Consider the following 13,812-nt stretch of genomic DNA (forward strand, 5'->3'; position numbering starts at 1 on the left):
CAGGAATGATGCATGCAGTTTGCCAATGATAACTGAATAATCATGTTTTCAATGACTTATTAATTTATTCTGAATTGCATAATGTACAATGTAAAGACATTCTGTATGTTACAAAACAGCCAAGTTGCTCAAATAACAGCCCATAGCAGAACTATTTTATTTATTGAAGGAAGTTGTTGTGGTCAGGATCTGTCCCTTACTTTGACATGCAGAGACCTTAGAGTTCATGATAGCAAGTACACTAGGTGCAGTGGGTAAGGCTTCTCTAAACGCAGATATGGAGAGCTTGTCACCCCACATAAAAAAATATTAAAAAAAAAAAGTTTTGAAAAATAAGTCTGTGGCTTTCTTTTTGATTAACCACTTGCACTGATGTGACTTTCAATTAGCTGAAATTAATCTTCTGTCTCTGTTTTCATACATGTGCTGTACTGTACTCCCTTAGCAAACTTTTGGCATGGCTTAGTTCCTTGGCAAGGAAAAGATGACTTGTTAAAACTTTGCTTGGCTGAATGGAACCAGATATGTTCTTTCAATACAATCACAGTTAAAGCAGGTAGCCCACCAGGGAATCTTACATAAATGGCTTCCTGTACACATCCTAGCTACCACAAGTGGACAGGGCACACTGCTGAGGCCTTTACCACACCAACAGGACTACAATGTAATTTACAGAGCTTGTACTTTTTGGCTGAGGTGAATCTGTGCCACTTAGTGCACTGTTTGCTACACTACCAAGGATTATTCTTAAATCCCATTGTAAACAAGGTATAAGGAAGGTAAATGTTCTTTCTCCTGCAATAAAATAAAAATTTAAAAAGGCTTGGATTACTGTCACTACATCATTTCAAAGGCTTGTTTCATAAATGCTTAACAGCCAGGAGTGGAATTAATTTGCTGCACCACAGACAGTGCATACTGTTTTTACATGAGCCTCATTTTCCTTCTGCATTGCCTTTCAGTGTCATTATGCAAATCTACTACATAATCCTCTTCTGGCCAGTGCTTAAAGTTATCCTAAGTACTGCATTAATAATTAGAGCATGAACAGCAGTGTGTTTGTGTATGTATTTCCTCTTCTTTAAACTGTGATCAAAAATGTACCTTTCCTTCCTGTAGTAGGTTATTTTTTTCTTCTTCCTGACTATACAGTAAAAAATTTGAGGTGGGACACATTTTAGTACTTTGTTTTTTTTTTTGACAGTACAATTAGATTTCTTTAACATGAAAGCAGTAGAAAAGAAAGTAAATATAGCTGTTATATAGTGGAAAGCCAAAAAAAAGAGTTTGGTGAAACTTTAATGAGTTTAACATCAATGAAAACTTTAATCCAGGAGATCAAGAGTCCATTGCAAAACAAAATTTAGTATGAGCTTATGTCTCCTGCTGCCACACTGATGTACATATGAAGTGTGAACATGCATTGCTATACATGTGCAGGTGTACAGCTATGCAAATTTAAAACTTCTTGAGATAATTCAACAGTTTAGTTTCCTTATTCTCCAAGTTGAAATCCTAAACATTTAGAATTAGACTTCTGGTGTTTACTTTATTATTCTTGTGAATTATACACTTTTTTACTCCTCCTTCTCCAACAGTTGTTTGTAATGCTGACTGCACCCCAACATATTATGGCACTTCACTTTGTAGCAAAACCATATATTCCTTTTAATCCATAGCAATGCATCATCAGAACTAACATTTAGTATGTGGTGGGTGTGGAAGTGCAGCCAAGTAGCACCACAATATAGTGTTATCACACAAAAATTCCAGGGGTGCAGTGCCACAATGTTAAAGGAATGTACGGTCTGACAGAAAACTGAGAATTCCCTCTATCTGCAAAGAACCCTACTTTATCATACTCAGGATGTGAAACACACACACACACACACACACACACACACACACACACACACACACACACACACACACACACACATACACACACGTGCGCGCACACACCATTGTTGGTTCTCCTAACTAATTTAATTCTACATGTTCCACTAGTTAGAGAAGCAAGATCACTCATGTATTATGTAAATGAGAATTAAAAAAGTATTCCGCTGTAGTCAAGCCAGCTGTCAGTTAGAACTGAAATAAAACTATTCAAAGCAGGGAAGTTTGGTGGTAGGGCCGTTACATTGTAATCTGCTCTGATAAGCATATTACATGCTTCAGGCATGTCACCATCACATGTCAACTCACTGCAACCATAAAATTCATATAAAGTAACTCCTACACTGCCAGAGTGAGTTATGACTGTTCATATTGTTAATGTATAATCATTTACATAGGCTTCTTAAAGCATGTCATAATGTAAAGCTTTTCTATCCTGTTATGAGTACTGCACAGAATACTGGCTGAATTTTGGTGTAACTTCAGCATCGTACATATACATCTTGTACTGCCCCCCATAAGACTGGAGGGAACTTGTGAATATGGGTTATTGGGTAGGTTTCTAATGGTGTGCACACTGACTGACTAGTACTTATCTATGAATCTCAGAAGAATTGTAGATGTTGAATTCACTTCTGTTATTTTACTATACAAAGTGCAATGAAGCTGAATGAAAGAAAAGTTACACTCAAAACATAATTTTTGCTTCCTGGTCCAGAATATTTTTACAGCCTACAGAATGATCCCTACACTGCCACAGGCTAATAAAATATGATTAAGTGCTTCTTCCTCCCCCCTTCTTGCAACATTTCAACTTTCTCATGTATATGCATTGTGTTTGTAAGAAACTGCATAAAACTTTTCAGGAATTAGTATTCTTGGCTCTTTCATCATATTGCTCATTTACATTCATTTACTTAGGCCAAGGGAAACTACAAAACAAGGTGTTTTGGTGTTTTTAGCCTTAGCTTCCTTCCCTCCCTTTGCTATCATAAACCAGTTGAGTCGCTATGATTCTACACTTACTTTTCTAAGACAATCCAGCTCTGTCATAGTACAATGAGCAATTGAGAACAGCACTTTAAGTACGTTTATCATTTCATAAAAGCAACTCATGTAATCCCTATAGCTGAGCTGAACAAAAATGTACTGCTAAGTCTGATTACAAGATGGCAAAGAACATACAACGAGCTGATGATTAAATATAGTACAACTACTCTCTCCAGAACTTCTTAAATAAATCAGCTATTCACAGTATTGCTTTAGTGAGTGGAGAGAACATGGTATAAAAAGAATGGCAATAGTTTCATACCAGGGGGACAAAATACTCTACTGTGGGAGAAAGAAACCTTTGTTTACAAAAGAAGTGTTAGCATGGTGGTCCTAAGTTACTTTAGGCTAAATAAAAATTACAGCATAATATCGGCCAATTAGGGATACAGAATCATTAGTACTATATAAGACATTAATGTTTTTTTTAATTTCTGACCATAGCAGTCTATGCTATGGATCAGTTATTAGTTATTGACAAGCCATATATCAATGAGCACAAATCTGTACATCTGAATCCACATTTCAGCAAAAGACATTTTATTTTCACACCTGTCTGCATGTATTAACAAAACGTACGTATTATATGTTGTCTGTTTTGGGTATTGCTAGAAAGTCTTGTGCTATGGAAACAGAGATCGACAATGAAATGTTGATATAACCAAGCTATCAATATGATTTTATGCAGAAGATTCAGAATTGCTGTGTTCATTTTCATTGTTTTCAGCTTGCTGATTTAAATGAACAAATGTTTTGCTTCAAAAAGCTAATTAATGGATTATTTCAATAACTTAGGTTGCTTGGTACAGCAGATGCTAAACAGAAGAGAATGCAGATAAGCTACATAAGAGGGATTGCCTATCAAAGACTGCAGGAATCTCTGGTTCAACTAGAATGGCACTGGTGACACAGGGACTTAAATGTGTCCTATATGGACATCCTATTTGTTGCCATGAAACAGAAGCATAAACATTTATGCTTTGCAATGAAGCACTGCACAATACCTGGAAAAAATGATAAAGTGGGACATTGTGGTATCAGGATGGCCACTACGATGCTACCAAATGGAAGTGCTGCAATCACTTCATCCTTTACAGTCATGCTTCTTAAGAAGGCTAAATCCCTCATATGTGGCAGTAGTGTGGAATAATGTGAAGGAGCAAGACAACACTCATGTTTTCCTTTCTCACTGCCTTGACAGTGTCCATAGCCTGCAGTCACATGGCCAATATATCCTTGGCCTTCAACAGGATGACCAGCTGCAAGCATTGTGTGTTGCATGTGTTCACATGTGACCCAGCTGGCAGTGCTATATCAGGGCTGCCCTGGCAAAGCAGTACCTGGAAGCCATTTCTACAGCTCTGAACATAGTCTAACTCTGTCTGGTGCAGGGCTGCCTTAGGATGAGTACAAGTGGAGCTGAAAAGCTCTTGGCGGCTGTTTGTGTCATTACATTCACAGCTACCAGAGCAGGTTTGGTATCATATAAGAACCCTGCATTTCTTATTTTTCTCTGCTGTGGTTTGACTTCATGTTAGACTTTAAAGCCTTTCCTTTTGATGTCTTCAGCTCTTTACCAAAGGACAAGTACTGTTTCCACAATTCATCTGTATGGTTGATTTTCAGCACTGTATGCATACTTTGTATTCCATTCACTTGTACTTTTGCTTGTTTTCACATGAAGCACTGGTAGCATGGTATTTTCCACTAGCATGTTTTCTTTGGCATAACCATGCATTTAGTAAATTCCTTTCTTGTTTTTAGGAGGCAGTCTGCTGATTCAACTGATTTCTACTGCAAGTCCATTGTCAATCATATCCTTTGTTTAGTTGCCTAGAGACTATTTAATTAATTTTCTCTTTTGTTTGCTTTTGGTACATTTTCTATTCATCCTTTAGCTCCCATGAATGAAGGAATTCAAAATGTCAGCATATTATTAGGTTTTTCTCATTTCCGTAATGTGTAACAAAGTGCTTAACACGATTTGAAGTGTGTTTGTTTAGTGTTTTGCCAAAGTAAACTGTGGTAGCAGTTTGTTTGTACTAATCTCACAGTTCTGAATAATGAAAATTCATGGCTTGCGGTTTTAGCATCACAGACTAAGTACAAAATGACTGAAAACTCTGGTGTAGCTTAAATGAAGGAATAAAGACTTTTGATCTTCACATCCATGCAAGGGTTAGCACTAACCCTTTTACTATGACCTTTTTGTTTTCTTGGACTCTATTCTAACTTTCTCAGTTAGATTTAAACTATTTTGAAGGTCTACAGTCTACCACCCTATCTTGTAGTGCACGTACAGCTAAAGATCATCTCCATAAAATCAATCATTAACCTTCCACACACTGGCAGACAACAACTTTGGGCCAGTTTTCGACATCCATACTTCCTCATCAGTTTACCACCACCCATCTGCCGCCTAATAATGTGCACATATGTTATATGCAGTATCAGTCACTCATTACCATCTCTCTGAGGACAGCTTCTCCAGTGTCTGGTCAGCTAGCTGAAACTAGTTCATTCAGGATGCAGTCAAGTCCAAAACATGACCAATATGGAGCTGCACTTTAATCTTTGCATTCTCAAGTCATATATTTAACAAGTGGATATTCTGAGTTGTAGTCCTCGCTGCTGCTTTCCACTGGCCTTAACAGCAGAACTGAACCTGTGACTAGAGTATCACAAATGAAGATTGCGCCTGGTAATAGCTGGCTGTGTGGTTTCTGAAACTGTGCTGCAGATTCAAGTATAAGTCACAAGATTCAAGATTACATGTAAAAATATATCATGACAGTTCCTGGGTGAACAGCACTGATGTGCTATATTTGCAATTATAGTATGCCCTGAAGAGTGGAACTTGAGAAGTCTCCTATTTAGTTATTCAAGATTACTGCACAGCAGTTGAGCAACCCCTCCAGGCTAATGGACATGGTCTTATGAAGTACATGGGAAGTTGGGAAAAATAATATTCCTGTTTCAAAAATTGTAAATACTGTGGAAATGCTGGCACTGCACATGTGGTTGATTTCAGAACAAATGCATAACTGCAGAAATCTTCTACAATCGTGCCATTTATAAATGTCAAGAACAGCACTTGCCACATCATATCCATACTACAAAAGCTGGTGAGTACTAAACAAAACCATTTGTCTCTTGTTTTTTAAGAGCTTCTCCCCTTCTGTACATTGAAGTACTGTACTTCCCAACAAGGAGTTGCAGGTGCTTTAGTGGCTGAAAAGTGCTTCTGTAAAGTACTGGGTATATTCTTAGAAAATAATGACAGACATCTGAGTCTTAGACTTCATACCCTTCAGATATATATATACTATGCAAAACCTGTTATTCTATCAACTGGGTATATTGCAATATGCTTTTTTAAAACATTTCTTTAGAGCTGATGAGGATAATTTCATTGGAATTTATAAAATTCAGTTTGAATGCAGATGCAAAATCAGCTGTGCTTTCATATTTGTACTTGACGGAGCATAATGCATTCCCTTAGAATTTCTAACCATGTTGCTTGGATCAAGCAAGTCAGCCATCAGCACTGAGGCATTTCACTCCACTTTGGCTACACTGCAAGAGATGTAAGGATTTTAACTGTGTGGCTGAGATAAAACATGAACATCTGTAGATGTAGCTACATCTACATCTGTAGATGTAGCTACAGACCTGAATGTTAAAATATCTTTTCCTGACTTCTAACATTTTGTTCAGATTTGCCTTCAACAAAAGATTCTACCATTTCTCCCATCTTTCTCCCAATCAGCAATTATCCTCCCAAGATAATTGCTGAAGATGGTCAGTAGTCTAGTTCTGACCTTCACTGCTCAAACTATTTCTAATACTGAAACTACTGCTCTCCCCCTTGTCTTATATCTGGTACAATATATTTTGTAAAAACATAACCATGATCTTTAGCTTTTTCCTGTAGCCTTAATTTTAGCATCTCAACTTTTTTTTTTATCAGTAACTAATGACTTTGAGTTCCAAAAGCCATTTGCTGTAATAAGGAAACAACAACTTCCCCAGCATGCAGCATCCTTGGTGCTATAAGTACTCCCTGACGGTAGTGAGGACTTCTGTTTTCTCACATAAAAAGTAAATAAATAATATTGCCATACAATTTGCATAAGTGCTTTCAACATTATATAAAATGAAAGCATTAGGAATATTTGACTGCTGTGTTTTTTACTGGTTAAACTTTCAAGGAATTTAAACTTTATGAAACATAGGGGAAACAGAGGCACAGGAAACATTAGCAAGGGTGCAATAGAAAAGAAAGAAGTAATAATCATAGTAACCAGTGCTCTAGTTCATAAGCCACTCACAGCTTTGATAGCAAACTTCTCAACTGTAAATGATTTTCAGAGATGTTCCTGATTTTTGTATCAACAATTTGCTCTGTTGTTCATAAAACATGAGACTTTGTGGCAAAAGAGCAAGAGTTATAGTCATTAAATAACAACAGATAATACAATTTTAGACTTACTGTTCTTACACATACACTAATATAAAGCATTTTTTTTACATTTTCTGCGTGTACAGTGTCAGTATTTAAAAAGTGCACAAGTTGAAGACTTTTGCCAATAACTGCTTTTGGTTTTAGCCTTGCTAGAATTTCTGACTGCATAAAGTATCAGTCAGAACAACAGAATGATGCTGAAAACTATTGAGTGGTACATTAGCTTGCCAGGATTTACTCTCAAATGGAGACATAAAAAAGTAAATATGGAGGAAGGGAAACAGCTGTGTATAAAATCTTCAACAATCCAAACAGCAGAAATAAGTCAGTTCCATTGGCCGGTAGGAAGAAGCAGACTATTTAACAAGTTATTGTATATTTTTATCCTTTGGAAAAGAAAATGCACAAGCTGGTCATTTTAAGCTGTTCATAACTATAAAAACAAATTTTAGGTTTTAATCACAACACCTAAACTGGCATTTTTTTTAAATAATGATTACAATGTATGCAAATTATTTTAACATTTTCTGAATGCAGGCTTTGACTCTGCTCTCAATAATGTCATATAAATACAGAGATCTTGGCATAACGAATATGGCTACTTTTTTAATTATTCTATGTGAGAGATCACTATGAATGTCCCATTGTATTCAATGAACAAGCTTTTCCTTGTTTTTAGTTCTCATTTCACAGACATGTTTTTAAAGAATTGTCCTAGTGTTTTCAGTCAATAAGTTTGAGTGTTACTTGAAAAGTCGAGTTATAAATTGGACAGTTTTCAGAAAGAAAAGCAATACTCAAAAAATAACTCCATACAGCTCTGGGCCAAACTTGGACATGGTTCTTTTATCATTAATAGTTTGAGTTTCTAAACAAAGTTAAGAATTCCAGTACAGGGCATAAAACATACACAGCAATGCAGTCTAAGCACAGTATTACTTCACCTTTCATTCTTACACAGCTATAGCAAAATCATTATTTCATACTTCATTCTTGAGTCCGTTTGTCACTTTTTGTTGTAACAACTTGCTCCCCTATATATATACACACAGACTTTATGTTAAATCATGTACTATAGGACCTAAATCTCTGTGTGAAACTTAAGTGAGCCTTTACACAAACGTCTTAATCATTAATATATACAGATTCCTTAAATCATTTGCAAATTTTTATTTTATTTAACATTTGTTTACTGGGAAAGTCCGACTTAGAACAAAGCCAAGTTTCAGCGGAGGCCTGGGGAGAAACACTTCAGATCCACGTCTTCTCAGATGTCAGTAAATGGTTACTTATTTACAAGTGCACATCCCCCATAAGAAACCTGCCTGCCTGTATCTGACATTAATACATTCTTTTGCGATCACCGGTTCTGTGAATATGAATGGAAAACTGAAAACTGATTTGTGCTACACTTAGGGGAATTCATGTACCCATAGACGACCCCCAATACATATAAAAAAAAGTGAGGGATTATGGTGTCCAGAGCCCCCATCATAAAATCATCATCATCATCTTATTTCAGCTGTTCCCATTAGGGGTCACCACAGCGGATCATCTGTTTCCATTTCTTCCTGTCCTCTGCATCTTGCTCTGTCACACCAACCACCTGCATGTCCTCTCTCACCACATCCATAAATCTTATCTTAGGCCTTCCTCTTTTCCTATTACCTGGTAGCTTCATCCTTAGTATCTTTTTTCCCAATATACTCTGCATTCCTCCTCAGCACATGTCCAAACCAATGTAATCTTGCCTCTCTGGATTTGTCTCCAAACCTTCCAACCTGGGCTGACCCTCTAATATACTTATTCCTAATCCTGTCCACCTTTGTCACACCCAGTGCAAATCTTAACATCTTTAACTCTGCCATGTCAAGCTCTGACTTCTGCCTTTTTGTCAATGCCACTGTCTCCAACCCATATAACATAGCTGGTCTCACTACCCTCTTGTAGACCTTCCCTTTCATTCTTACTGGTACTCATCTGTCGCAAATCACTCCTGACACTCTTGTCCACCCACTCCATCCTGCCTGCACTATCTTCTTCACCTCTCCTCCACACTCACCATTACTCTAAACTATTGATCCCAAGTATTTAAACTCATCCACCTTCGCGACCTCTACTCCCTGCATCCTCTCCATTCCTCTATCCTCCCTCTCATTCACACACATATATTCTGTCTTAGTCCTGCTGACCTTCATTCCTCTTCTCTCTAGAGCATATCTCCATCTCTCCAGGGTCTCTTCCACCTGTTCCCTACTCTCACTACAGATCACAATGTCATCTGCAAACATCATAGTCCACTGGGACTCCTGTTGGATCTCGTCTGTCAACCTGTCCATCACCATTGCAAATAAGAAAGGGCTCAGAGCTGATCCTTGATATAATCCCACCTCCACCTTAAACGCATATAACACAGAAATGTGCTGAATCATTCTTTCATTTGTGGTGTACTTTCAGGAAGAGATAGTCTGCATTATACACATCACAGCACATAAATCTGAGGTTTAAATGGTAACAAGTGTACACAGTTGCCATAAATAACTAATTAAAGTATTGAAACATGCATGGGCACATATATGTATAACAACATAACAACATATTCCATGTTTTCATATTCCAGCCATCATATGGGGCACCGAGAGGTATACAGAACATTTCCTTGTGAGCACCACCAAAATTAACTTTATACAATTATGGAAGAAGACTATCGTGCCATAACACACTTATAAAAAAATACAATGAACTGATTAAAGTGGCAATTTAGATTGAAAACCATAAAACGTTTCTCAACTTGAGTATTTACTAAAGGTGACAAACGTGTTTCTGTTAATGCTGGAGGAATGGTGCTTTCCCGACCAGCTGGCTGTATGATGTGAGGACAGCTGATAATATATGTCAAAGACGATGCTCTCCATCATTATATTAGTAAGTTACAAACATGTCTACCAACCTTAATCAACTCTTTAAGCACTACTGCACAGGCTCTTCTTACTGAAGTTGGATACAAGAGACACTACCGGGGTACATACAGTCATAAAGGGGAACTGCAATTGCATAGAAATTAAATAAAAGATTGAGGCAGAAAGAGTTGCCAACTAAAAGCAGAGAGGACTTGTTTTGAACTAAATATGAGAAAATGTATTCAGTGCCAGAGTGGTTACCTTATGGAACATTGCTTGCCAGTAGGAAAAAAAAATACAATTGTTTCCTTCAAGAGGGTATATAGTGTGCAGAGGTGGTAGAAAAGAAATGCTAGATTGGCAGCTGCAATGGAATACATGAACACTCCTGGGGTAGACTAAATAGAAAATTAGTCCACCCAGAAGCTTATAACTGTACTCATGCAACACTAATGAAATCATAAAAGTAAACTCATGGCAAATGGCAAGAATATTACAATCACCCTTTGGATGGCTCACCTAACAGTGTGCTTATTTGTTCATCTGTAGCCTTGACACGGAAACATCAGGCAAACCTGCATGTTTTGACACGTTTGTTTTGATGGGAAGGGGAGACACAGGATGAAGATCAGACAAAACTGTTAAAAGTATGCACAGACAAAATACTGTCTCCACTCTCCTATATGCATAACCCAAAAACTGTGCTGCTATCACATACAATACAGTTAAATTAACTATAAGTCAGAAATCAGGGATACTGATGACTACATTTTAGTTTACACCAAGATCAATAAACATTCACGTAACTAAAAGGGCGTTTTTAATTACGTCACTGTACCGTGCATACACATTTGCTTTCTGAAATCCATGCACAACAAAATGTTATACAGGGCATTTAGTATGCAGAACTTCTACTGTCTTGCTAGCACTTTTACACCTTCTGAAGATGTATAAATTAGTAGCGAAGCATCCAAAAAAAAGAGGTGGTAGACACTGGCCTATAACATACATATGTGCTGCTACTGTCCATTCAAATTCTAAACAAACGTAGGTTCAGCAACAGTATTCAAAAAGCATGCTTTAAAACTGTTTGGATGTAGTTTCATTAACAGTTTTATTTTTTGTAAATGTTTTACTTACAAGAATTTCCCTAAAAGATAAGCAATCTCTTGACTCAAGACAGTTCTGCCACTGTGCAGGCTTCTTCAGAAAACCAACATTTTCAATACAGCGTGAAGGATAGCTGCAGGAAGAATTCTTGACACTGCTACAAGAAAAACAGATTGTCACTGTGAATACTCAAAGAATTGGTAAGCAGAAAAATGCTAGCAGGTATAGTAGTAAATAAATTCCATTTGGAAATGTGGACTGATTTTTTTCTGTACATGTACACAAATGGCATGTTGTAAGAAGGCAGACAAAAATTATTAATATTTAATAACTATACATACAATACAATATTATAGTCAAGTGTATGAAATAATCATTTCTAGTCTTATCCCCTTGCTACTAAATTCCACAACTTTTGACACAGGTCTGCTAACTAGCTTCTGTGCCAGGGAATAACATTTCTTTCAAAGGAAAGTACACGGACATTTAAGCCAAAAGGTGAGTGAATATTTTGAGACAAGTGTTAATACTTTTTATTAGCGCAGCCCTGATTAACCAGCCAGAAACAGCTTTGCTGTCTAAGACATGCTAGAAATTACGTACCAATCTGGACCTAAAATGGCAGGAGCCATTTGCCATTCCAATAAAACCACATGACATCAGAGGCATTTGTGTCCGACTGACCCAAAATAACTGCAAAGGAAAGAATGAGTCAACAATACTGCTTTTGTTTCTTCTCATGCCTCTATCTCCGCTTTTGGACTCCAGCTCACTCAAAACTTTCAGACTGTCACAAATATATAATTAGAGTAATTATCAGGGACAAGTTGCTTAACTGAGTCAATAGTTTATTGTAATCCAAATAAAAATAGTCACCCAGCAGACACCATAAGCTAAGTGCTTTCACTCCTTTTCTGGAACTCAGTGGTTTAGCGACATTGTAGTTGAACTGTGTCAAATCTCCACAACTTTATATCGCACCAAAGTGAACTCTGCCACTATGGGACCTAGTTGTGGAGGTCTGACACAGCTAAACTACAACACTGCTAAACCTCTAATGAAGTTCCATACAAGAAGAAATGAAGGTGCTTAACTCATGTGTCAACTGGGTAACTGTTTGTGGATTACAATAAACTACTGACTTACTCAACCAACTTGTTCCTGACAATTATTTCATCTTTGAACACTGGTTGGTTTGAGTTTCAGTAGTTTTTCCAGTGTTTTTTTATCGTTAATTTGGATTACAAGTCCATAATTGTGCTTTTGTTGTCAAATTCATACCCTCCTTGAAGTACACATGTGGGCAAGCATTTCTGTGGCTTCAAAACTGGACAGTTCTCCAGAAACACTTGACCAGTAAACAAAACATACTATCATGCATACTGACTACATTTTTCAAGATGTCTAAAATATGGCTTATGTTCAAGTCAGATGTAAAATTACACTGCTGCCACAAGGCAACTAAGCCATTACGCCACACCACTTGCCCAGTTAACAGTTCAGAGGCTAACTTTATAGACAAACTGCAGAAAGCAAGAAGAATGTCTCAAATTTGAATAAGACATCCAGTCTGAGGGATCACCTACTGTTCCTGTCCAGGATTGCTGAATTTTGACTCAACATCCCTTGTAAACTCACAGTCCTACAGAATAATATTCTTTGATCCAAAATTTTCCCTCAGTCACTTCTATTCCCATACTCTACTCATTTCTTACCAAAGTCTCCCTTTAACTCGAGTGCCTCTGCCACCACGAACCATGAGACAGACCCTGTACTCTTTATCAAAATAACCCAGTGCAATATAAAAAGAGACCCAGTGTTACACTGCTGAACTCTCACCATCAGACCCGATTTCAGTGGCCTAAAATTTAGTTCATCCAAAAAGGCAAACTCTAACTTAAAACTGCTATTCTGCTTACCTTAACACTGTTCTTACCCACTTCATGTTCTCAAGCTAAGTGTGTTGATTGGAAAAAGGACTCTTTTCAGCTCCGACCCATGAGACATAAGAAATACAAGTTGGTTCAATGCAGTCTTGAAATAAAGCTAAAAACACTTCAACAAACATAGGAAGGGCAGGGCAATGAGAGTGGCTGTTCCAGATGTAAGCAGTCTGGTACTAAAAGAGGTGCTGCTAACTCCCCAAATACATTATCAGTGTGTGTATGTATGTGTGCGCACTTTGTCAATCTGAAAGTAGAGGCACCAAGTAATGGGCAATGTTGTAAGAGCCAACTGACACTGCAACAACTCTATTGTTCACAATCACTGAGCACTTTTTAGGGAGTTCCACCTTTCCCAGTCTTATGTACCAGTTCCATGGCTGCACATCAGTTCTGGGTTATGGAGTTTGCCCCTAATATGGGAGGGGGGTGCAGGGGTATGGGGGGG

General features: G+C 37.5%; 1 protein-coding gene across 4 annotated transcripts in view; it reads right to left on the reverse strand.

The window, feature by feature from the left end:
- The window catches only part of ACKR3 (atypical chemokine receptor 3), a 93,614-nt gene that overhangs the window by 69,509 nt on the left and 10,293 nt on the right, over positions 1 to 13,812 (reverse strand). For 3 of the 4 annotated variants that reach the window (XM_044060597.1, XM_044060595.1, XR_006363436.1), the window contains exon 2: positions 11,452 to 11,578. The gene's annotated coding sequence lies outside the window, so the exon portion shown is untranslated. Of the gene's footprint in view, positions 1 to 10,830; positions 10,850 to 11,451; positions 11,579 to 13,812 lie in introns of those variants that run through there. The other variant, XM_044060598.1, reaches the window with a different exon arrangement.

The sequence above is a fragment of the Protopterus annectens genome, chromosome 2.part0, assembly GCF_019279795.1.
Source record: "Protopterus annectens isolate FY-2018-M chromosome 2.part0, PAN1.0, whole genome shotgun sequence".
In the NCBI taxonomy this organism is placed as follows: Eukaryota; Metazoa; Chordata; order Ceratodontiformes; family Protopteridae; genus Protopterus; species Protopterus annectens.